The sequence below is a fragment of the Corvus cornix genome, chromosome 1, assembly GCF_000738735.6.
Source record: "Corvus cornix cornix isolate S_Up_H32 chromosome 1, ASM73873v5, whole genome shotgun sequence".
Taxonomy (NCBI): Eukaryota; Metazoa; Chordata; class Aves; order Passeriformes; family Corvidae; genus Corvus; species Corvus cornix.
In genome coordinates this window covers 24,940,360-24,962,676 of record NC_046332.1, presented here as the reverse complement: position 1 = coordinate 24,962,676, position 22,317 = coordinate 24,940,360, and the positions used below count along the sequence as shown (strand labels likewise).

The 22,317-nt window shown below is 41.5% G+C and overlaps 1 long non-coding RNA gene across 1 annotated transcript; it reads right to left on the bottom strand.

The window, feature by feature from the left end:
* Positions 1–5,142: 5,142 nt before the first annotated feature.
* LOC109144162 lies at positions 5,143–8,942 on the bottom strand. The gene is made up of 3 exons (XR_002044739.1): positions 8,517–8,942; positions 7,679–7,841; positions 5,143–5,458 (listed from the first exon to the last, which is right to left on the bottom strand). It is a non-coding gene; the product is annotated as an uncharacterized LOC109144162 (long non-coding RNA).
* Between the last annotated feature and the right edge of the window lie 13,375 nt (positions 8,943–22,317).

Here is a 22,317-nt window from a genome sequence, read left to right as displayed (position 1 = left end):
TCCTCCTGGCTCTGCCATTGATTTGCTGTGTGCATTTAGAAACGTCAAACATTTCTGTGCCTCAGTTTCCTCATCTGCAAAATAGAGATAGTTCTTACAAATATCAGCAGACCACTGAGGGGAAGAGGCCGAAGCTGTCAGATTTTATAATAAGCATCTTAGACAAATGAAGGTATGGAAGAGAGCTGTTGTGTGTTGTCATTGCTGAGTCAGTCATTGATCAAATTGCAAAGTGGTTACTTTGAGCTGAGCTAATACAGCCATCCCAAGAGTGGGAGGTGGCAGCTGCTTAACTATGCTCCACACCCTTATGGTGTGGTTCAGGCCAGGAACTGAATATTGCCCTGCACAACTGACACTTCAGAGGAAATTCAAGGAGGTCAAATACAATTACCTTCATTGAAATTTAGCCAGGATGTTATGCAATCTTTAACATCAGTCTGAATCTCTCTTTTTATATGTCTGCTAAAAAAGAGCACCTAGAGCTCTCCAGGTTTCTATCATCATTAGTTTTAGGCACATATTAGGCACAGTACTTCATTTTGATCAGAAACAAGATTGCTTCTCACTCGCTGACTTTGCTTGGTGCAGTTCTACAGAGTTTCACAAAGGTTCTCCAAAGCAAACACCAGAAAAGTCTTACGGTGTCTGACCATAACTGAAAAATGCCTGAGCATATGTCTGAGCATAATACAAAATGAATAGGCTGAAAATCAATGTTCCCCTTTACTTTCCTCTATGTATGTTCTTTTGATGATGTTGTTATTTTTGTTGTTTATGAGGGATGGAAGTTTTAACTGTATGAGTAGTAGTCTACTTAGAGAGGGTCCATTTTTGCCATGCTTGCCAGACAGAGATGACTTTATTGAGAATTCAATGAAAATAGAAGTTAAAGAATTAAATCAAGATGTTAAAAAAGATTACAGAGAGTAAAATTCCTTGTAGGGTACATCGGGGCTGCTTCAGCAATGTGCAGGCAATGGCACAAACTAAAGCTTGAAACCAACTTGGTGGCTTCTCTCATTAGCAGGGAAGTCTGCCTCAGATCCGCTCTGCTTAGCACTCTCCAGCTGTACAAGGTTATTGTGGCACTGATAATTTTCTGTGGCTTCTGAAAATTGTGGAGATATATTTCAACAAGAAAAAAATAGTATTATCTATGTATCTATCTATGTATCTATCTATCTATCTATCTATCTATCTATCTATCTATCAAGAACAGTTGCTCTCACTGAAGAAGACTCTGGCATCTTCCTTTCAAAGAGCTTTCACTGGTATTTCCTGATTCTCCAGCCAAAGAAATCATCACTAAACCCTTTTCTCTGGAAGGACAGAACAAAAATTATTTCTCACGCTGGCTTGATGGGATATGTAGTTGAGATTAACAGGTCAAAGAGTTTTAGGAGTCCTATTCAGAGGACTGCCTAAAGAATATTCTATGTAACTAACTTAACTGCTCTCCAGATGGTCAAACTGAAAAGGCCATCTGAGCAAAAATCAAGTTTTGGAAAGTGACATGAGAAATTTTAGCCAGAGGATGTGGATTCTGCTTGCGCTGGCTTCAGTGGAGACAGACTCACTCTAAATATTAATTTTGTTTTTTTTTTAAAAAACCCTTAATTTCTTACAAAGAAATGTCTGGAAATTCCATGTTGTTATTTTCAAAAGTGATGAGCTCAAATCACAAAATCTGGATCTGGATGCCTAGCAGTGCCAGAAGTTCAGGAGAGTTTGGACCGAGAAGGCTGGCTCAGGAAAGTGTTGAGTGTTTTCCCAGGATTTTCTGAAGGCCAATACAAGGGTTTCAAAGAGGAGAGAGGCATGTGCAACATGGCAGAGTTACAAAAAAACATCGCTTGGAATTTCCTGGGTTTTGTGAGATTAAAATTGTGAGTCTAATTAGTTTAAGGAAATTAGCTCTTTATAATTTTCATTTTGTATTGAAGAAGTAAGAAAAATTAAAAATAGAATGAGAATGGAAAAATTAATGGGTTTCAGTAATTAGTTAATCAGAAAATGCTCATGTCTTAGTGTGGCTGCCCAACACATTAAAAAAGAAAAAGAGAAAAAAAGTAACCATGACTTTCCTCATACTTTCCAAAACAATATAAGCTTCACCTCTGAGCTTGGAACAGCTACTTGACATTTCAACTCAGCTCATTTTTTAGCGGTAAGACACTGAAATTGGTGTTTAGGTTGAAATACCATCTCACCATAACATTAGTACAGACATAGAATAAATACATACATCCTGGCAAAAATAAATCAGAATTTGTTGCTCCTACTGGCCACATCACATTTACATGAGTTGCATGCACTAATGAAATGTTAAATGGAAGGGAAACCTCTTCTGAGAGCAGACCTTTTCACCAAGTGCTGAACTGGGGATCTCTGACATCTGAAAGCAGCAGGACAACTTATTACGCTGTAGGAAAACACATTTCTCTTGACAGTGGTTATCCAGTCTGAGGCCTCACAAGCCACACACTGGTGCACTAAAGAGACATGTGTTAGACAAGCTGTTTTGTCCCTTGGCTATCACCCTCCCGAGCGCTGAACAGATCTGGATCGGGCTGGCTTAGAAAAAAAGTCAGATGAAAGCAGTGAAGTTAAGCCAAGTCAAAACACAACTTTGGTGCAATACCACCAAGTCCAAGTTAGGCTAACAAAGCTTCAGCAGCAGCGACCCTGTCCTTCTCTGCCCAGCCCAGAGCCATGCTTTCAGGCATTAGCAGCAGCACTTTGCTTTCAGCTTTCTACATGTCTTTGCTATATTTATTTTGTGAGGCATCTAAATAAGTCTTTTATAATTATTTGAGCCTGTAACATCTTTGAAACAAAAGAATCTACTCTGCAGAGATGATGTTGAAGAAGTCTGAAGAGCACGGGGTTCTTTCCTATAAATAAAGATGTTGAGCAACAATCCACTGAAATGGACAAAAACTTGAAAGAAGCCTTTTAATTCCCACTTACATTGCTCTCAAACTTCAGCCTTATCGTGGAGCTGTTTACTGATTGTCAAGTCAACTAAATTCATGGGCAACTACCAGAACGGGCTGACAAATAAATACAATACCCACAGCTAGGACTGCTCAGAGCACTGGAGCACGCGTAGAGTACCAGGGAACATCATGTACCGTGCATGCAGAGCACACAATTCTTACATTCGTAACACTTACTCCAAAAGCAGATTTCTTCCAACAAAGTCTGTAATTGCTTCCTCAGGAGCATGAATGTGCCTTAGCACGAAATGTTAAAGTAAAGCTGGTTTTAAGTTGGTCGAGGAAGAGAGAAAAGTAAAGAAGCCTGAAAATGTCTCTGGTCAAAGAGTCTCTTACTCCTCATTGGGACAACTGGCAAAAATGAAATAAAAAGAATGAGTGTGCTATTGAGAGCAAAGCAGACACTGGCACTTACCTGGAGGAACTGGAGGCATACACAAATAAAGTTTCAGACTGCAGGAGTCATCTCAACTCAGCTGTAGCATCTCCACTAAAGCAAGTGCACCCTGCAGGCTCCAGAGGGATGCTATGCTATGCAAGCACACACTCTGGGCTGTCTGGTTTCCAACACTTCTTCAAGGGGACTACCCTAAATCCTGATGTTCTAGCTCTGTTTTTCAATACCTTTTCTCAGGAAAACCTGCACTGACTTCAGTGGGAAGGTGCCTTAGATGAGAAGGAAGAAACACAACCAACTAGCAGGGTGACCTCAATTCAGTTCAACACACCTACAGTACAGTTGAAATGCAGGTGTTTCTGGACTCAACAAAAAAAACCTCTGGTCTGTATTTGCCTCACTTACAGGATTGTTTTTGTACACTGGCCTAAGTATACACTGGAGAGGAAAGGCTAAAACTTATAGTTCTTCAGCTGTTCTAATAGGAATATCAGCCCAAAATGTATATAAATCACACACCAAAATCTGTCCATACTTTCCTCCAGAGCGTGGCGATCGGCCCGCACACAGTCACTGCTGAACAGCACAACTTGGTAGAATGACTGGCTGGCCAAAGCATCTACCTCTGACAGAAAGTATCAGTAACTCCTTTGTGTCTCTACAGTGCAAACAGGACTTCAGCTTTGCTGATCATACCAAATTCTGACAAATAAAACACCAAGTTCCATAAAAATACAGCAGTAATTACAGAGGGAGCAAAGTTGTGTAAAAAGCTTATTTACTGGTTTGCTTGACAAAGTATATTACGATGCAGGTTGCAAAAAACTGAAGCAAATGAACAAAAACCCAAACACTTCAAATTCCTCCGAAAAAACCTAAGTCTCCTCCCTTCAAAACCTCACATTTTGGAATGTTTTAAGGATTTTCCTCCCCCCCACCTTTAAAAATCAATTCTTAACAATTCTCAACATAAATCCTTAGTTCACAAAGAGAAATTAAAACATTGCGTAGGAAAGTATCAAAACAAAACATTACCTCTCTTGGAAAGACAGACCTTTTTCCTTGCAACGATTTAGTAAATTTGATTTCAATTCAGTGTTTCTGTTGACGTGACTTAGCATTTTCAGGCAAAAAAGTTTTGCAGCAGTGTTTATCTAAATAATGTCATACTAAAGACAGCACAAACAGGGAAATATATAATCTCCCTTAACTAAAATGTGACTGAGTATCAGAAATGCTGCTGCCATAAGGCTACTTTGCTACACACCTCCAATTGTTAGCTGCTGTCTGGCTCCCCCCATCCTATTATTAGGCACCAGCATTCTGGTGCAGGAAACTTTTATGGGCGGCGTACACAAAGCGTGTCTAATTTCTATCTCGCACTTCATCCTCTCTTCCTTCAGCAGAACATTTCATTTTCTTACAGCCTTAACTTCCCCCATTTGCTCACCTAAATGCAGAAAAGCCCAGCACAGGGATTGCTGCCTGACAGCTTTTCAAACTCGGTGTGGAGAAGGTGCCCAAATGAAATAAATAAATAAACAGAGAGAAGTTTATGAAAGTGAAAGGAACGGCACGGAGCGGTAGGAGCGGCAGCAGGCAGCTCTGTATTCCTCCTTAGATTGACACAGGTGTATCCCAACTTCACCCACTCAGGCAGGAGAGACAGGGAGACACACAACAGAATATATGGACACACCGAGAAGTGCCAGAAAGGGCACAGGAAGAAGTAAAAGAGAGAAATAAAGCCGAAAGGTGTTATTTATTTTTACAACTCGACAATGAACTTCAATTTTGGCAGAGGATTAAAAACAGCCCTGGGAAATGATTAAGTTTTTTTTTTTTCTTTTCTATAAAGCTTCAGCACAAAAAGAGAGATTATAAAGGGGATACGCTCACACAGGCACACATAAAATGGGGGGAACTAAGGAGAAGGAAATGAAAGGAAAAGAAAACAAACAGCCTCCTAACAGGCCCATACTGCTAACGGGAGTCCAAATAAAGAGTCATATGATATCTGATAGTGCAGGACACGTCGCCAGGAGCTGGAGCGGATTGCCTGCAGGAAGAAAGAGCCAGTGTGTTACTGCTCAAAGAGCTTTTCTTTCCCCTTTTTTTTATTTTTTTTCCCCTCTCTCTCTTTTCTCCTGTACTGTGAATGTGTTACTCTCAGGTCAGGTCCACGGAGTCCCCAAAAGACAGCTATCGCCTTTCTCCCTACTTCTGGATGCAGTGACAGCCACTGGAAGATGCTTTCTAGTTGAGATTGAGGGGGCTAAATCTAGGTTTCAGCTCTGTTCTGACCTCTCTCTTGAATCACCACCTCCAGGGTTGCAGATACAAAATTCTCACCAAAAGCATGTTAGATTTAAAAAAAAAAAAATAAAGGGGGATTAGAGAGGTTGGGTGGAGGGAGAAGAAAAAGATTCAGGCAGAAAAAAAGAGCCTGCTTATCCTACGGAAAACTTCAAAGGCCAAGTCCCATTTCTGCTCTCTTTTGCTTACTTTTCCTGTGATTTTTTTTTTTTTTTCCTTTTTGGAGAGAGCAAGAGAGGAAAGTCACTGAAAATATTCAGATCATGAAAAACATCAGGAGCTGGGAAAACTCTCTGAAGGAATGAGGAAAGCAAGGATTTTAGGTAGAAGAAAGGCATTTCTAATTTGCCAAAAGTTTTTCTATTTGTTATGGTGGTCCGTCCCTCACGGCCAAGCATTTCACATTAAACTGGGGAGCCCACTAAGTACTTTTGACTTGGCACCACTATTGCTGCTGCCCATGGAAAGGCAGAACACCTGGGTTACCTACAGCAAAGGAACCTGTACTCGGGGCGGGGGACTTCAGCCCCGGATGACTCCCCAACTTCTGCTGGGAGAGCTGTGCCCACTGCAGCTTTGGAGAGCATTAGCATTCTGGCTAATGAAGCTGGGGGGTTGCAAGCCCCCAGTCTAGATACTGGTATGAAAACAAAACTGTGTTTTAACTGGTGGTTTCACTTGCCATGGACAGTTTTCCTTCACTTCTGCAAGGGACAGGCTGTATCCTGTAGGATGTTTTGCCACTGTAGGGTAGTGAGATTTCTAAAGCGGTGCAAGCACAGAGCCCAAGGATGGATTTTTTCTCCCCTTCATCATATGAGGAGATGTAAATGGACTAATTCTCCGTGTACACTTACACAATACATAGGTGCTGCTTAAAAAGTGTTACCATACATATGCGATACCTACGTAGCTGTAACAGACAACCTCTTCTGAGGAAAGCCTGCAGCATGAAAATAAAAATCAAGGTATTGTAGCAGTAGTGCAGCCAGAAACAATCATCGTAACTCTGTAATAATTTGATCTAGTTTTGTGTATTGTGTGCTCATGATTTTTAGGGGGGATATAATATACAGTTTCCTCTCTTGTTTTCTGTAGCTCTGCTATATGATGCTGTTCTTAGATTGGCGATTTGTCAAAGCCAGGAAAATACAAATCAATATAGGAAGGAAGGCAGAATTTGGCTAAAGAAAGCACTTCCTTAAGCTACTGAATTTGCAACAGTATATATTCTCAAACATCCTAACCACTGCACAGGAGATGCTGTAGAGAAGATATCCTGCGTGCTACACACTGTATGCAATGAAATTCAAATCAAACATCTCCTTAAACATGATGCGCTATTCCCTTCTATATTACATGTGCCTTTTTCACGTACAACTAGACAAAGAGTGTATCTATAAGAAACACATTCAGAAGAACAAAAAATCTACAGTGCAAGGAAGTCTATCCTGAAACCCTCAATCTGGGGATCGATTGAAGAACTAAACTCAGAAGGTGAAATGAAGCCATTTAAAAGAGGGTCCCACTGAACAGGAGGAAGAAGCAAACAAACAAATAAACAAAAAAAATCCCTGAGCTCCAACTAATCATTTGAGCTGCCAGTGAGAGGTGACTTTTAGACAGATGGTCAGGGAAAAGCTGGGTCCGTGGACACAGACGTTAGTGCCCCATCTGTATTTTAAGATCCTAGCTTCAACAAGCCATTACCAACTTTTTTTCTAAGTGACAGAAAGTGAAAGATTTCTGTTCCCACTAATTTGCTTCTTTTTTATCGAAACCACCCCATTTCCCTCTTTTTTTTTTCCCAGTAAAAATTTGTTGATTGATTTTTTAAGTAATCAGAAACTGTTTGCAGTATAACTTTTATAAAAAAAAAAAAAAAAAAGCTAGGTAAGTTGGCAAAACAGCAATTCAAATTTAAAGAGAGAGTTAAAAAAAAAGGGAGAAAAGAACGACATACCAAACTCACTTCTTCTTGTCCCCCTTCCATTCCTGTTCTTATTAATTCCAAATTATAATTTGGAGGTAAGGGAACTGCATTTCCTTTCAATCTATTTTGTTGCTGCCACACATTCTGTGCTTTGCTTCTCTCTCTTTCTTTTTAGGAGGGGGAAAAAAAATCCCTAATAAAAATAGAAAAACATATCTCAGGCGTTAAGCTCGCTCTCCCCCTTCCTTTGTAAAGAACTCTTTGTTCTCTAGTGAAAATGCTGAAAAAAATCCCCGGGCTCCCTGAAACAAGTGCAAAACACTTAGAGGCTTTTGGGCTGGCGAGGAGCCAGAAACCCTCCCGCTGTCTGGTTAGGAAGAGAGGAAAGAGAGAGAGAGGAGAGAGGGAAAAAATTGGAGCTTCCTTTAATAGACATAGGAAGCAGGTCTTTTTTTTTTTTTTTTTTCCCCCCTTTTTTCCTTTTTTTCAAAACTGGCGGTCAAGCGTTAAGTAACTCCCTGTCTAAATCCACCTGCTGGAAATGAACTTGGGTAACCCCCCCCAGGGGTGCACAAAGAGGAGACACAGTAACACACTCCCGGCTCTTCTCCCACCCGCCCCCTCCCCGCTGCCCTGCTTCCATTCTCCCTGCTCCCAGCACACAAATGCCCACAGCTCGCACTCCCCCTGCCACCACCAACCAACGTACCAAAATAAACGCTCGCTCCATCTCCTTAAAGAGCAGAGACGGCTGACGGGGGGGGGGGAAGAAGGGAACAAAAAAAACCCAAAAAACAAAAAAGGGGGGAGGAAGCGCTTTTTTCCATCTCGGTTGCGACAGTGATAAGGGGTAGGGAACATCTCATACCTGGTGTGAATGCTAATCAGCCAGGAGTTCTCCTTTTTTCCCAAGACAGGGAACTGTTTCCTTCCAAATTTATTAGAACCTCCTCCACTGCCTCTTTGAAAAACCTTCTTTGTCACCCTCTTCCCAAGTCCTGATACTTCTTTAAAAAAAAAAAATGGCTTCGGAGCTCCTTCTATTCTTGATATTGATTCTCTCTCTCTCTCTCTCTCTCTTTCTCCCTCTCTCTTTCTCTCCCCCGCCACCCCTCCTCCTTTCTCCTGTCTCTGTCTCTTCTGAGTGGTCTATTGATAAGTCCCTAGAGGCACTGGGTCAGCCTGCCCGTAGGAAACCAGACACAATGCACAAATCTCCGAGTGCCATTCTGCCATCAGCAAGCAGACCACGTTTAGGAGAGAGGAAAAAAAACACACACACACACACAGTAGAGCAAAAGACAGAGAGAGAGAGAGAGAGAGAGAGAGAGAGGGAGAGTGTGAGAAAAAGACTGATTGGAACAGGAGGGAGGGAGGGAGGGAGGGAGGGAGCGAGAGAGCGAGGGAGAGAGAGCGACACTGCCAGTCAGGTTAATCATCCCTACTTTAATTAGCTGTTCGGCTTAGACATAAAACAATTGAATTTGAATGATCTGTCAGTGGGCTCGGCTGAACCAAAGGGGAAATGCGAATATTACAAAAAAGACTGTTGGTGTATTCAGATAAGCTCGCAGGGAAAATCCTCAAAGGATAACTATTAAAACTTATCACCAAACAAAAAGTAAGATTCAAATGGCGTTATACAGAGGCCATCTCCAAAAAGCTGGGAGATCCCTTCCCTCTCTTTTTTACACATCACTGCAGCTTTTGCTGAAACAAACACCTGCACCATCCCACAGTCTTCAAAGACTACCTGTCCTGCAGGGTGGGGAAAGGAGTGCAGGTTTGCCTGCTACCTTGGCTTGCTTAAAGCAAGACCGTGCTGCCCTTCAGTCAAATTTTCCTGATGGATCACTGGAATGTTGATTCTGGAACTACACAAGCTCTGGGAGCACATCCTTGCCATGCATGTCTACACAAACACAGACAAATCGAGCACCGGCAGGGTACAGATGGAGACATTGTGAAAAGGCAGTGCTGGGTACTGGGGTAAGACAAGTCTCAGGCACCAAGGAGGTGGAGAAATTATCCCCCCAAACAGGTGGCAAAGTAATCTATTTCTTCTACCCTGGGCTGCAAGTTCAAATGGATGGTTCATATGGATGGTTCCTGGTACAGTTCAAATGGATGGTTCCTGGTGATACCCAGTGCAGTGGCAGCGCTGTGCAGCAGGCAAGGCAGAGATTTATGACACTTGTGCAAAGTCTGCTTCTGAAAAGGTGTGGCCCAGTTGGCCTCTCCCCCTGAGAAGGAGGGCAGCAGGTAACACTCTGCTCTGAGAGGGAGCTGTCAGCATGTTTGGCTCCCAGACATCACCGCCCTGCCTTGCCCTGCCCTGCCAGAACTTTCCCTTGTCAGATCCAAGGGACCTGCTTTGGGTTTCAGGACACTGAATGTCCCCTCATCAGGGACTCAGATGTCTCCTCCTGAGCAAACAGCACCAAGGGAGGTGTCTGAATTTATTCTGCAAGGCAGGTATATTCTCTGTGTTTTAAATACATTTTCTGTATGTCACAGAGGGCTGCAGCTACAACAACAAATCCATAATTCCTGATCAGCTCTGTGAACATCTGCTGTATATAAACTTTTAAATGGGCATGACTAACCTGCAAGTGCCACTCAAAATCATGGGAAGAAAGTAGAGAAGGGACTCACAATGCAGCTGACTGCTGGCCTTCTAGAGGGAGTGCTGGGATTCTCCCCCCACTCTGTATTTTGGGTACAAATGCTTAAGGAAGGAAGAAACAAAAGACCAAAGTCCTATCAACTTCTCTATATTAATTTCATCGTCTTTTTGACATATGTCTCCAGGCAAATCTGGAACCAGTTTTTATGTGTTTTGCTTTTAATGGAGAGCTGATGGGAGATGTCAATATTATTCATTCCTTCTATCAACTTCTGCCATGGGAAAAGGTGGGTTCCTGGCCTTTTCCACCTTCTAAAATGTTACATGCTGGCTGGCTGTGTCCCACCTGCCTACCAGCCCCATTGGGGCCCATTGACTCACACAGTTTACACAAGATCTAAACAGTCAATGGGAGAGGGATGCATTGAAGAAGCAAATGGGACATTGGACTTAATGAAGTTATTTATGAGTTCTTTCCTCAGCCTCTCCAAAATATGAATTGCTTACATTTGAAATATTATGTAACGTAAGATATCCCAAGGAACAGAAAAGGAGATTTCAGAGAAATACAGTACCATCAAAGGCCTCAACTCCTTTTCAGATGAGATTTTGTAGAGCACAGTGACAAAGACAAGTCTCTTCCCTGGGTCAGTACCAAAGTAATAATCCAGCAGAGTGCAAAACAGCTCTGGGCTACATTTCTAATAAAACATGCAGAGGACCTGACCACCTTATGCAGGGATTCAGTGAAGAAACAGTGTGCAGTCATGTAACTACAAGGTATGATAATGGTACATGGGGCCCTCCCTAAGGTTGCACAGACAACATTAGCAGTGGCATTTCCTAACTTTTAAGTGTTTGACTTAGTAACATTAACATTACAGTGATGCATTTTCAGTATAATTTCTCAGGGTTTTCTTTAAAAGTCAACTTAGAAGCTGTTCCACGTTGCTGCTGAGGCTGAGGCAGGTTAGCACCTGTGGAGCTGTAATACAGGACTCCACCACTTCAGCCGGCAGCGCCAGCAGCAGCTCGAGTAAAACAGCACTTACGAGGGGATCAATCACTGGACTGCGAGGATACTTCATTCAGTGATTTGACAGTGTCTTCCTGACAAAGAAATTGCTGAGAGACAGGAGCCCTAAGCTGACTTTCAAGGAGGAGAGCAAAGCACACTGCTATGGGGAGAGACTGGACCCTGGCTCCCCAAACCCATCCATCTTCTGTTGCTGTCGGATTTGCTTCCATTCAGTTGACTCCATGGACTGCTGTTCCTCCTGTTTTGTAGCTTACTTTCTCTCACGTTATTTCTCCCTCCCTACACTACTCCTTGTTACAGTCTGTTCCTCATCCCAGTGCCCTAAAAGAGGCATTCCCTCAAATACCTCTTCCCCTCTGCTCTATCCCAGGCATGAACAGACCCTGAGCATAGAGGAAAGCAAACTGCTTAGCATGGTAAATTAGGCCACGTGGTGTTTCAAGCTGCCTTAACTAGACCACTCCTTGCAAGACTGTTTAAAACTAACTCGGGTATCATAATTTGCAATCCACAGTGTAGACATATCAAAATGTCCTTGTTCTCATTTCCACTGCTTGCTGCCATAGCAACCCCTGGTCAAAAGGAAATTTCCATTGATATCAGAAGGAGCAGCATTTCACCCAGGTGAGTTTTTACTATGTGGCACATATTTTATTATCATGTGTTCTTGATACAGAGGTCCCCAAATCTCCTATAGCGCTTAATGTAGAAAACACTACTGTTAAGTCCTGCTCTCAGCTGGTCCCATTCTACAGGAAGCTACAGAAGTCAAGGACCTCCTGCTTTCTACCTGAATATCATCCAAGAGCTGACTTGGAGTCTAAATAAATGCATAAGGCCAGGAGGAGCTCCAGAAAATGTACATCGCCTTCCTCTCCTGAGATTTTTATCACAGATTTTAACTCAGATGATGATGATCTCTAGCTTTGCATGGTGCCCTCTTGCTTGGTCTTCCTTCATATAAATTACCGTGTGTATCAGGGAGGTTTAGCCGAAGAAGTGATAATTGAAAGCTCAGTCTGTCTGATCAGTTGAACAAAGTTTGCTGTTTGCTATGGAAAAGGCAATCAGTGCTGCAACAAGTTTTCAGACTCATGTATGACACCCTCTCCATAGGAACAAAATATTGCTACAGAATTGAAAGAGATCTTTATGAGAACTGCACCTGGATTTGCCATGGGCAAACGGCACGACTTACCAAAGGAAAAGCCACCAGAACTGCTCCTCACTTTCTGACTTCTACATGCATCACTTAACGCCATGCCAAAAGCAGGACACGGAAATGGCAGAATACTTACTCCTTTAATGTATATGAAGTATTCTGCAATGCAACTTGTAGCACTCAGTATAGCTGACAAGAGCTGACATTAATGGAAAATCAACAGATCTGGGTGGCACAGAGAGGAATTTGGTTCCTTTGCAAAGAAGGAGCTCTGTCTGCTTGAAGAAATGGAATTTAACTATGTAATCTAAGGATGCGTTGTATAAATATATTCCTCTAGATTTATTGGCTTGTCTTCATAAACAGCTGTGAGTTTGTGCTTTTTGTTCAGAGATGTAAACCAGCACAGCATGTTGGAGAGGGTGAATACACGGTTATTATTCAGTACATAAGAAATTAGAGAAAGAGACTGGGAAGTCCACTTATTACAGAAATCAACTCCTTGCTTATCTTTTGGGAAAGCATAATTCCTAACTTGCACCACTGTGCTCAGTAGGTACCATTGCATGCTAAAGGAAGAAAGGTACCATGCCTCACATTGAGCTCATTTCTATCATAAATGCCATTTGATTTTCTGGGGCAAAACAAAAAAGCTTACTCCTTACTGCACTGATTACCAAAATCAGCCCTCTCTACCCCTCACTTCCCCCCACTCCTCCTGCCCCAAACTATATCAAATATCCAGGATTGGTTCCTAAAGCACCTTTTACCTACAATATGCAGTTCCCAGTTCCCAAGGCAATTCCTTTCAGAGATTTGTTGACAACAGGGAAATGTAAAGGGAAGCATCAGAGGGTCTCCACATTTTTACTCTCAGACAATCCATACATAATGGCTTATTTTGTGGGAGAGCCTCTCTTAGGAAAAAAAAAAAAAAGGAAAATACTGCAAACTGGTCTGTGAGAAGTATGTTTGTTCTTTTGGTTTTGTTTTAGCGTGCTACCACCACAGTAAGATGTGCTGAAAAGTGAGCCATGCCCTCCTGGGCACCAGTGCAATTTGCTTGCCTTCACTGGAAAAGCAACACTGCAACCTAGGGGAACTCCATAAAACATCTGGTTGAGAAGACATGAGACGAGCAGAACTCTGGCCTTTCTTCCTCCTCAGCTGCACTGGGTCCAGAAGTAACATTTTGAAAGTGTGTTTTTACAGAAAATTAAGGAAGTCTGATCACTGGTTAAAAAGCAGTTAAATGAGGACGTGATTTTTGCAGGTAACGTGTTTTCTGTACATTTACAAGGAAGTTTATAATGAAGGCCCCCGAAGACTTTTAAACACTGAAAACATTAACTCTCTACTCTCTATCATGATCCATACTATTGTTACCAATTGCATCTCTGCTCTAAAATTAAAATTATTTAAACAGCATTGTGTGTTATATTCAGCCTATTCTGCTCTGGTCTATTATATTTTGTTCTATGATTTTTGTAAGAAGCATAAGTATCTCAGGATGTCAGGAGGTTTAATTTTTTTCTCATACCTTCATGGGTAGACAATTATAATTCTGATTTGAAGAACTTTAAAGCGGACGTCTGCCCCACTTCTGTTCTAAATGCTGACGGGAAACATGCTACATATCCCTCTTGCTAACTTTGGTGCTGTCACATATTCGTAAATCTTATTTCCTGCATTTGGAGGTGACAGGTATTGTGCCTCTGCTTCCAGCCTTTCTTATCTAAAGATGTCTTGTTTCAGGAGGCTTTTCCATAGGCTCAACGGTGAGGAAAAATCGTAATTATTCTCATATTCCTCATTCTAGACAAAACCTTTGTAAGAACAACAACATTGCTTGCAGTCTGGGGAGCTGTATGGCCACAGCCATGCCAAAAACATGAGATTGCCACCAAAATAACCCCACTGAGGGCTTTTGTTTTCTCTGTCCAACCATTAGTTTTGTCTCAGGGACAGCTGCAAAAGGGTCTCTATCTGCACATACGACTTCATCTCTTAGACTTGGATATAAATAGAGTGGGAAGCCAAAAACCCAGAAGAGGGTGTAGAGTTCTGACTCTTTTCTGCAGCAGATATAATCGTCCATCACGTCCTTCAGCTGGGTGAGGCCATGAGGGAAGAAGACACAGATAGGGTTGATTTCCACCTCCACTCTCTCCACAGACAGAGCTGCAGCTTGCACAGTGACTGGAACAAGACCGGCTCAGGAAATGAAGAGTAGCACATCACTCACTCTTCCTGCCTGTTTGTTCCTAATTATCTTGCAATACATCTCACTGGTAGTTTTATCTTACAGAAAGACAGAAGGTCCTTCTGGTTACAGCACATAATGACTAGTTTTAAAATGGCTTGCTATTCATTCCTGGGAAAACCTCAGTCTCTTTCTCCCTCCCTCAAGCTCACTGCCTCTCCTTCTGGGTAATTGTTTTGGTTTTTTTGGGGGAGGTAGGATGTCAATTCTCTGATAATGTATCCTGATAAAAGGAAAAGAAGGGCCAGCAGAGGTGGCTTTCCCTTTCTTTTGATGAGACAGCGGCCACACTGAAAGAAGTGACAACAACTGCAATAATTTATTTTTGGCTAATACAACACCTCTTACAGGCTTGAGCTATGCAACTCCTGTGTAGTCCTTAGTACAAATCAACAGAACCACTTTTATACTTGTCTTCCAATATTTCTCTCCAACCTCAGAGAAACAGAGAATTGCTAGAGGGCAATGAACTCTCATTTTGCCATTGACATTTCTGCAATCCATCTCCCTGAGTTGGGAGACCCTTTCACAGATCCGGAACCTCACCAGCATAAGGAAGAATTAGTATAATTAAGAATTAGACACAGGGTCTCTAAAATGGGAATCATAACAAGGACTAACATCACAAGAGTGTTTTCACAATTAATTCATGTAAGTAAAGCACTTACAAGATAAAAATGTAGGAGCTGCCACATCAGATTAGACCACTGCTCCATCTAGTAGAACATCCCATGTGCAACAAACAGCAGCAATTAATGCAGGGTAGCAGAACTGGGGTTCTCCCCCTTTGCAGGAACAGGGTTCAGTCTAAGAATAATCCTTGGTTAAAGCATTATTTTATTACTTAGGTGAGATATTTATGCCCCTACAATGCATCATCACTAAACAAAGTGGTCTTACAATTAAAGGAAGGAACCAGGCTCAGCAAGGGTTGGGTATAGGGACTGTACAGCTGCACATTCATTCCTGTGCAGGACAATTTCTGATGAAGAGTTTTTGCTTATCAGTGAGAGAACCTAAAATTATTCTAAAAATCACAAGTTTCAGAAACTCTTATTGAAAAAATGCATGGTAGGATATAAGTATTTCTAAAATTGGTATATAGGAAGATATATATACATACATGCATACATGAACAAGCTGGTTAAAAAAGTAACCTCATCCTCCCTGCCTCTACTTTGAGCAGGGTGAGGGTGGGACCCAGATGACTTAAGGAGGTTTTTTCTGATTTTATTATTCCAGGATTCTGTGAATTACAATTTTCCATGGCAGAGCTCTGTCACTGAACATGAAACAAATTGTGGTAAACATAATTTTCAAGAAAAATATAATCAGGGAAGTTTGTTGGGATGAGGATAGAAATTTAGCTCAAAGTGAAGAGGCTCCCATGCTCCCTCACCCAGTGGAGGAGTCCTGGTCCTAGTCTTTTAAAAGCTAGTTTCTTTATGAAAGAGTTTCATAAAGTTTCATTCTCATACTCCAAAACTGCAAATAGTTTCACTGTGGGATATTGCTGGTTTCTGGCCAGCTCACCTGTATGACTCTGCATTCTGCAAGTACCTGCAGACTTTGCATCACTGCTAACATCAGTTGTGTCAAGGCAATGACAATCTTCCTGTGATATTTCACTATCTCAGATGGTTTCACAACTTTATTTTAATTCTTACAGATTTTTCACTTTATGAAACAGCCTTATTTGAAAAGTAAATGGATGAGTTTGGATGAGTTTGTCTCAATTTAAGAGTGAGGTTTTAAAATTTGGTTTTACTTTTGTATTAACCAGGCAGTATTTAATAGCTACAATCATTACAATGCAAAACCCTCCTGAAAGACAGAGCCACAATATGTTTCCGTGCATGATTCTATTCTATTCTATTCTATTCTATTCTATTCTATTCTATTCTATTCTATTCTATATTCTACTTCTGTACAGTGTAATGAAAAACCCAACAAGTTAGAAGATAATCTGTGAAAAAACCAAATCCCTCATAACTGACCGAACCATAAATGAGTATTACATTACTGGGACTGGATAAAGTATCATCAGGGCCAGACTATTACATAAGAATATGTTAGTAATGTAGCAGCAGTCTAGTCTTTTAAGATGTGAAAGAGCGTTATCTAACCTCTCTGCAAAGTTCAGGAAGAGGAGCCATATGTCCAAATAATCATTTTCTTGCTGGTGTTTAACATGTCAGTTTTTTCAAGGGGCCTATTTCAAGTTTAAAAAAAAAAACAGGCGTGAAATGCATTTTGATTTTTTTTTTCCTTTGGCAAAAGCAGCTCATTTTCAAGCTTGCAAGGAAACAAGAAAAACAAAATCAAATGTCAAGTAGATTTGCTCTTTGTTGTAATTAATACGCAAGCATTTGCTCGTAGATGGTCCTGAGCCTGAAAACAAGTAGTGCCAGTTGTGGTACTATTAAAAGTAGTTCTCTGGGCTTCAAAGAGCCAAATGTCCAAGGAGTGAAAATCCTAACTCCAATCAGGGGCCCTAGGCCAGTGTCCATCAGTCAAGGGTCTGACCACAAAGGAAGGACAGCATGAAGCCTGATGGCTGACGACTGAGGACGCGCCACATGCTTGCAGCACTGGGCCCTACCTGTGATGAGACAACAAAGAAAGGCAGGGCAGACTTCTTCAGAGCAGGAGGAGGGGAATGACTACCTGAAAATATGGAAATTCCAAAGCCCCACGCTGCAGACTGTATGCATGCTCAGTTTCTGGTCGAGCAAGTTACGTGAGATTTCTCTTTGAGTCAGAGCAATGTAGTGGATAAAAAGGCCCTGTCTAGCCAGGGGGATTTCCTGAGGCCATCACAGACCAGCTCCACACGCTGTTAAGAGGCTCGTTTTCATGAGAGTTCTTGTTGCATTTGTAACACTGGCTCCAGGCCCCTAGAGCTTCAAGTGCCACATCACAGTGCTACAAGCCCAGTGCTGAATGCTTGGCACACGACCAGGCATCTTCCCTCTTTCTGTTCCCTCAAGTCAGCAGGTGGGGCTCCAGGGCTCCATCTTGTTTTGATTTGTGTGGGGAATTTTTTTCTCCAAGAAGAAAAAAATGAAGACAAAATTTCCCATTGAATATTTGCTATTCTCCTTTCCCCCATGTTGTTCTGTGGAGGTGTTTGGAGATAGAGAGAAAAAAAAACCATTTCTTTTTTCTTCCTCATCAAAGGGGCTTGGTATTTTCCCTGAAACGGGATGCTGGAAACACCTCATCAATGAGGCCTCCTGGCCTGAGATCTGCTCATCTTCACATCAGGGTGAATCAGTAGCAATTCCAGTGAGGTCACCATGAGTGCTCTGGCAGGCAGCTCCCCTTGCCAGATGTGGGGTTAGCCCTGCTCAGCCAAACTCTTCCACAGGATCAGCCAGGGCCCACGCCCTGTGCCAGGTCACAGAATGGGTGTACACGGATGCAGGGCAAAGAAAACATAAACCTCTACCAACTTTCCCTGTGAAATAATCATAAAAGTGCTGGAACTCCAATGTTGGAGGCAAGAATTAGGGGAAAAAGCCAGCACCAGAACAAAACCCTACCAGCAAAAGTGTGTGATACTGGCCAGGATAAGAGAGAACCAGGGCAACATATACTATTTTGTTACTTACTTTCCCACACACTGATGTCCAATGTGTAATTCTGTCCTATCATTTAGGTCACTGCTGGATTTAGCCCTATGGGTTTGAACAATTAATTATTATCAGCAATAGAACTATTCCATTTTCGAAATGGGTTTGAACAGTAGATTAGTTCTAGATTAAATAATTTAACTACAGATCAGTAGTAGGTGTTTGTTCTACATTAACTTGGCATATCATTGAGCAGATATTACTTTTTAACGTTTCAATATGCTTAATAATTTATAATACTACATCGTAAACTGGCTGAATAACCATCACCTTGGAACACTACAGCCAACACCTCCAAATTTAATCTCTTCTCCAAAAAGCCTTGTTCAATCTTTTAAATGGTCAGCTACATGAAGAAAGGAAGGAATGTAACCACAAAAGACTAAGAAAAGAAAGCTGCTTAACTCTGTGAGCATAAGCTCTCAGGTTGCTTGACCTTAAGCAAATGCTATGCCTTGGTTTCTCCATCTCTACGTAACAGCGGTACCTAATTAATTTATTGCTATAAACACTATTCAGTTATTTGTAAGATGCTTTTCAGCAGACAACTTGAGGCAGATATTTCAAATGACTTCTCAGAAAATCTCTTGAAATGACCCTTAAACTCAAAGAACTATGTGCTTAGGTATTCTGTTAAATCCAGATTCATCCTGTGACTCAGTTTCCTCTACATCTAAGTGCTGAAAATATGACCTCCCTACTTCACAGAAGTCCAGGGAAAGCTGAGTCATTAACAATCACTAAGTAATTGCAAATCCTTGGGCAGAAAGTCTTGGAGAATGCCTTAATGTTAGATACTATGGATAACTGAGGCAGAAGAGGCCCAGAGCTCACGCCATAAGAAGTTTCGGGGTTCATCATATTGGAACCAAAAGGATATGAAGTCAGTTTTGCACAGAGCAGCAGCATCTGGGAGCCATGAGGATGAATTATGCTCCACTTTCAGGGGAGAGAGAAGGGCTTCAGGCTGCTCCCTCCCAGGCCATTTCTCATTCACAGTGAGAAGGGCAGGCTGCTTCTACTCTGCTGGAAACAGGGGCACCACACAGATATTGTTTTCCAAAAGGAAACGCAAGAGTAAGAAGAAGAGGTGGATGGAAAAGGGATGAAGGAAGGACATCTTTTCAGTTTTCAAAAAACTTTCAGAAGTGGCAAGATTACTTTCCAGAAAAGGAGAATACGGGAGATACGTAAAGTAAATGGGCAGCTCAAATGTCCTATTTAAGTTCAACCAATCATATTATTAAGGGTCAGGAATGCTCGGTTTGGGTTAAAGAAGTGTACAATTGGCCAGCTGCACTAAATATGGCCTTTACCTTCCTGCAGTGCTTAGGTGGGGACAGACCGAAATCAGGGCACTGGAGGTAACTTCTGATACAGAGCAGAGAAACTTGTCCTCCCTCTCATCGTTGTTACAAGGTCTGAAAGGCTGCAGACAGAGCACTCCTCATCGGAGAAGCCACAGTGTACATTATGGAAATAGACTGGAAGCACAGTTAAAGGTTAGCATGTCTTTTTCCCTCCAGCTGCCATTGATATGAATGAAGCCCATTCTTGCACTGGCAAAGGGAAAGAAAAGATGAGTTAATGTCACCCTCCCTTCTCTAAATTCTCAGATTTGATGACTAACAGGCTACCATATTTCACTAGGAAAAAGCCTGGTTTTTACTTAAAAGCCCCAAAAAGTATACAGAGAAAGTAATCTTCAAGGTCAGAGGGTTGTTTTGACATTTAAGAAATACTAAAAAAGAATTTGGCTTTTAAATTTGTAAGCCAGAACTACTTCCAGGCCTGAGAGACAATTTGCCAAACTTCTAGCTGACCCCAGGCTCTTCAGAATAAGCTAGAATTATCAGATATATTGTGCTGTCTAGGTGCACACCTCTGATTTTAAAACAAAATTTTGATCAGCCTTAAAAGAACACAGTTTCTGAGACCTTTCATAGAAATAACATGCAGCCCTTGACACAATAACTGAAGAGGCTTTCTTTAATAACCGCTTTGGTGGAGTTTTTTGCTTACTGTTGGAGAATTCAATTGCTTAATATACACTAATAAAAAAAATAAGGGAAATAGAAACATTTCAGCACACAGAAACCAAAAACCTCCTTTTATTTTACACCAAGCCTTTGATCCTCCCACCAATCCTGTTGCAATACAAACCAATTTCATTTAATGTTACATCTGACGAGCCAGACTTTTGTGAGATTGCAAAACTCTGCTAAATCACTGGGCAAACTGTAAATGGGCTGAGGGGAAGGTTCAGAAATTCACAAATAGCATGTACATGCAGGTGGACCACGCAAACATAGGTAGCACAACCTTGCTGTGCCAGCTCAACAAAACTTTGTGCATATATAGTATCAAAGGGTCATACTGCTGCTTAAGATGTGCCAGAGATTGCAGTGCTTCTCCTTGCAGCCTCTTTCTCTCACAACCCATCCTGCCTACCTCCCTGGCTCCACTTGTGCAAAGTGGGCTGTAAAATAGTCATGTTATTTTAAATAGAGGGGCTGTACTTTCTGCTTTGCCTCTCACACCAAAACAGCCAAACCAATTTCGCTGTTTCAATTAGGCAAGAGAAATGAAACTTTTGTGTTTTCTCCATACTTTTTTTTCAGTGACAAAGTCAGAAAACTTTCAGCCAAAAGGAGCAACACTTTAAGATGCAGTCCTGCAAAGGCAGCTGAGCTGAAGAACAAGAACCTGATGGAGCGGAGTGGGAGCAAAGAGGATGCTGCAGTTTCTGATGCTTCCTAAATGCATCCCATATGCACCCATGCTATTTAAATGTTGCCAATTCTTATATGGACTATAATGGGAAATACTTTCTAAGACTGTTTATGAGATTTGTTTCTTCTACCCCTTTCAATCACAGCTGAAGTAATCACAGTAATCTTCTGTTAGTTGGTTTTGGTTTTGGGTTTTTTGTAAGTTCTGTTCATAATAGCAGAAAAGCAGAGAATTTGTCAGCCTGCAACTCTGTTATATCAAACTGATCTGAGCATTACAGGATGTAACTTCTTCTCTGGGAAAGGATTTATCTTTAACAGAATACCCAACTTGCTGACTTCTGCCTTTCAGTAGTTCTTCTCTTTTCTCCACCCAGTCATCTCAGCATATCATTCTCTAGCCAACAAATACTTAAAATTCATACAATCTGAAAGATGACTCAGAAAGCAAGAACTGATGAGTTCTGACAAAAAGATCCATGAACCTGGCACTTCCTGGTGCATAGGATATTCACATACAAGAAGGAGAGATATGCATAACACCACTGCTCAGCGTTTGAATTTTTTTAGGCACATGACTCGCAAAACACTTCAACATAATAATGGAGAAGTTTTGGATCAGATAATTATTTGTGAAGCTGAGGAAGTGATACTGTTAGCAAAATGAGAAGAGTGTCATTTCCTTCTAATGCCCAGTTAAAGGCTAGCTTAGGCTGTGATTCTGGTTTTGGCAGGAGTACGTGGACAGCTTCTTGTGAGAACCACTGCAACACTACACAGCTCAAAGTGGAAATGATAAAGGGAAAACAAAACTGAGGCCCTTCATGAGTAAAATGGTCAATACACAGGGCACACAGCCAAAACTTTTGAAAAGCTGAGAAACGACTGATGACACCTGCTTTTACCGAAGGAACCTGCGGAGTTAGGTGCTCCTACCTGGCTAAATTCATGTTTTTCCTAATGTAAATCCATAGTTTAGGTGCAGAGATTAAATCTAACCAAATCTAGGGCTACTGCAAATGTGCCTGCAAAGATTGCAATGTCTCGTAATTACCATTTCTCGAGGATCTCAGATCAAATGTGTTGAGAAAATGAAATTATATCCCACTGAAAATATCAATACCAAATTCTTAATCTGAGGTTGCTACTGGAAATCCGCATAATGCACAAGGCAGCACTGAATCTTTGCTCCCAGAATTGGTGATTCTTCCA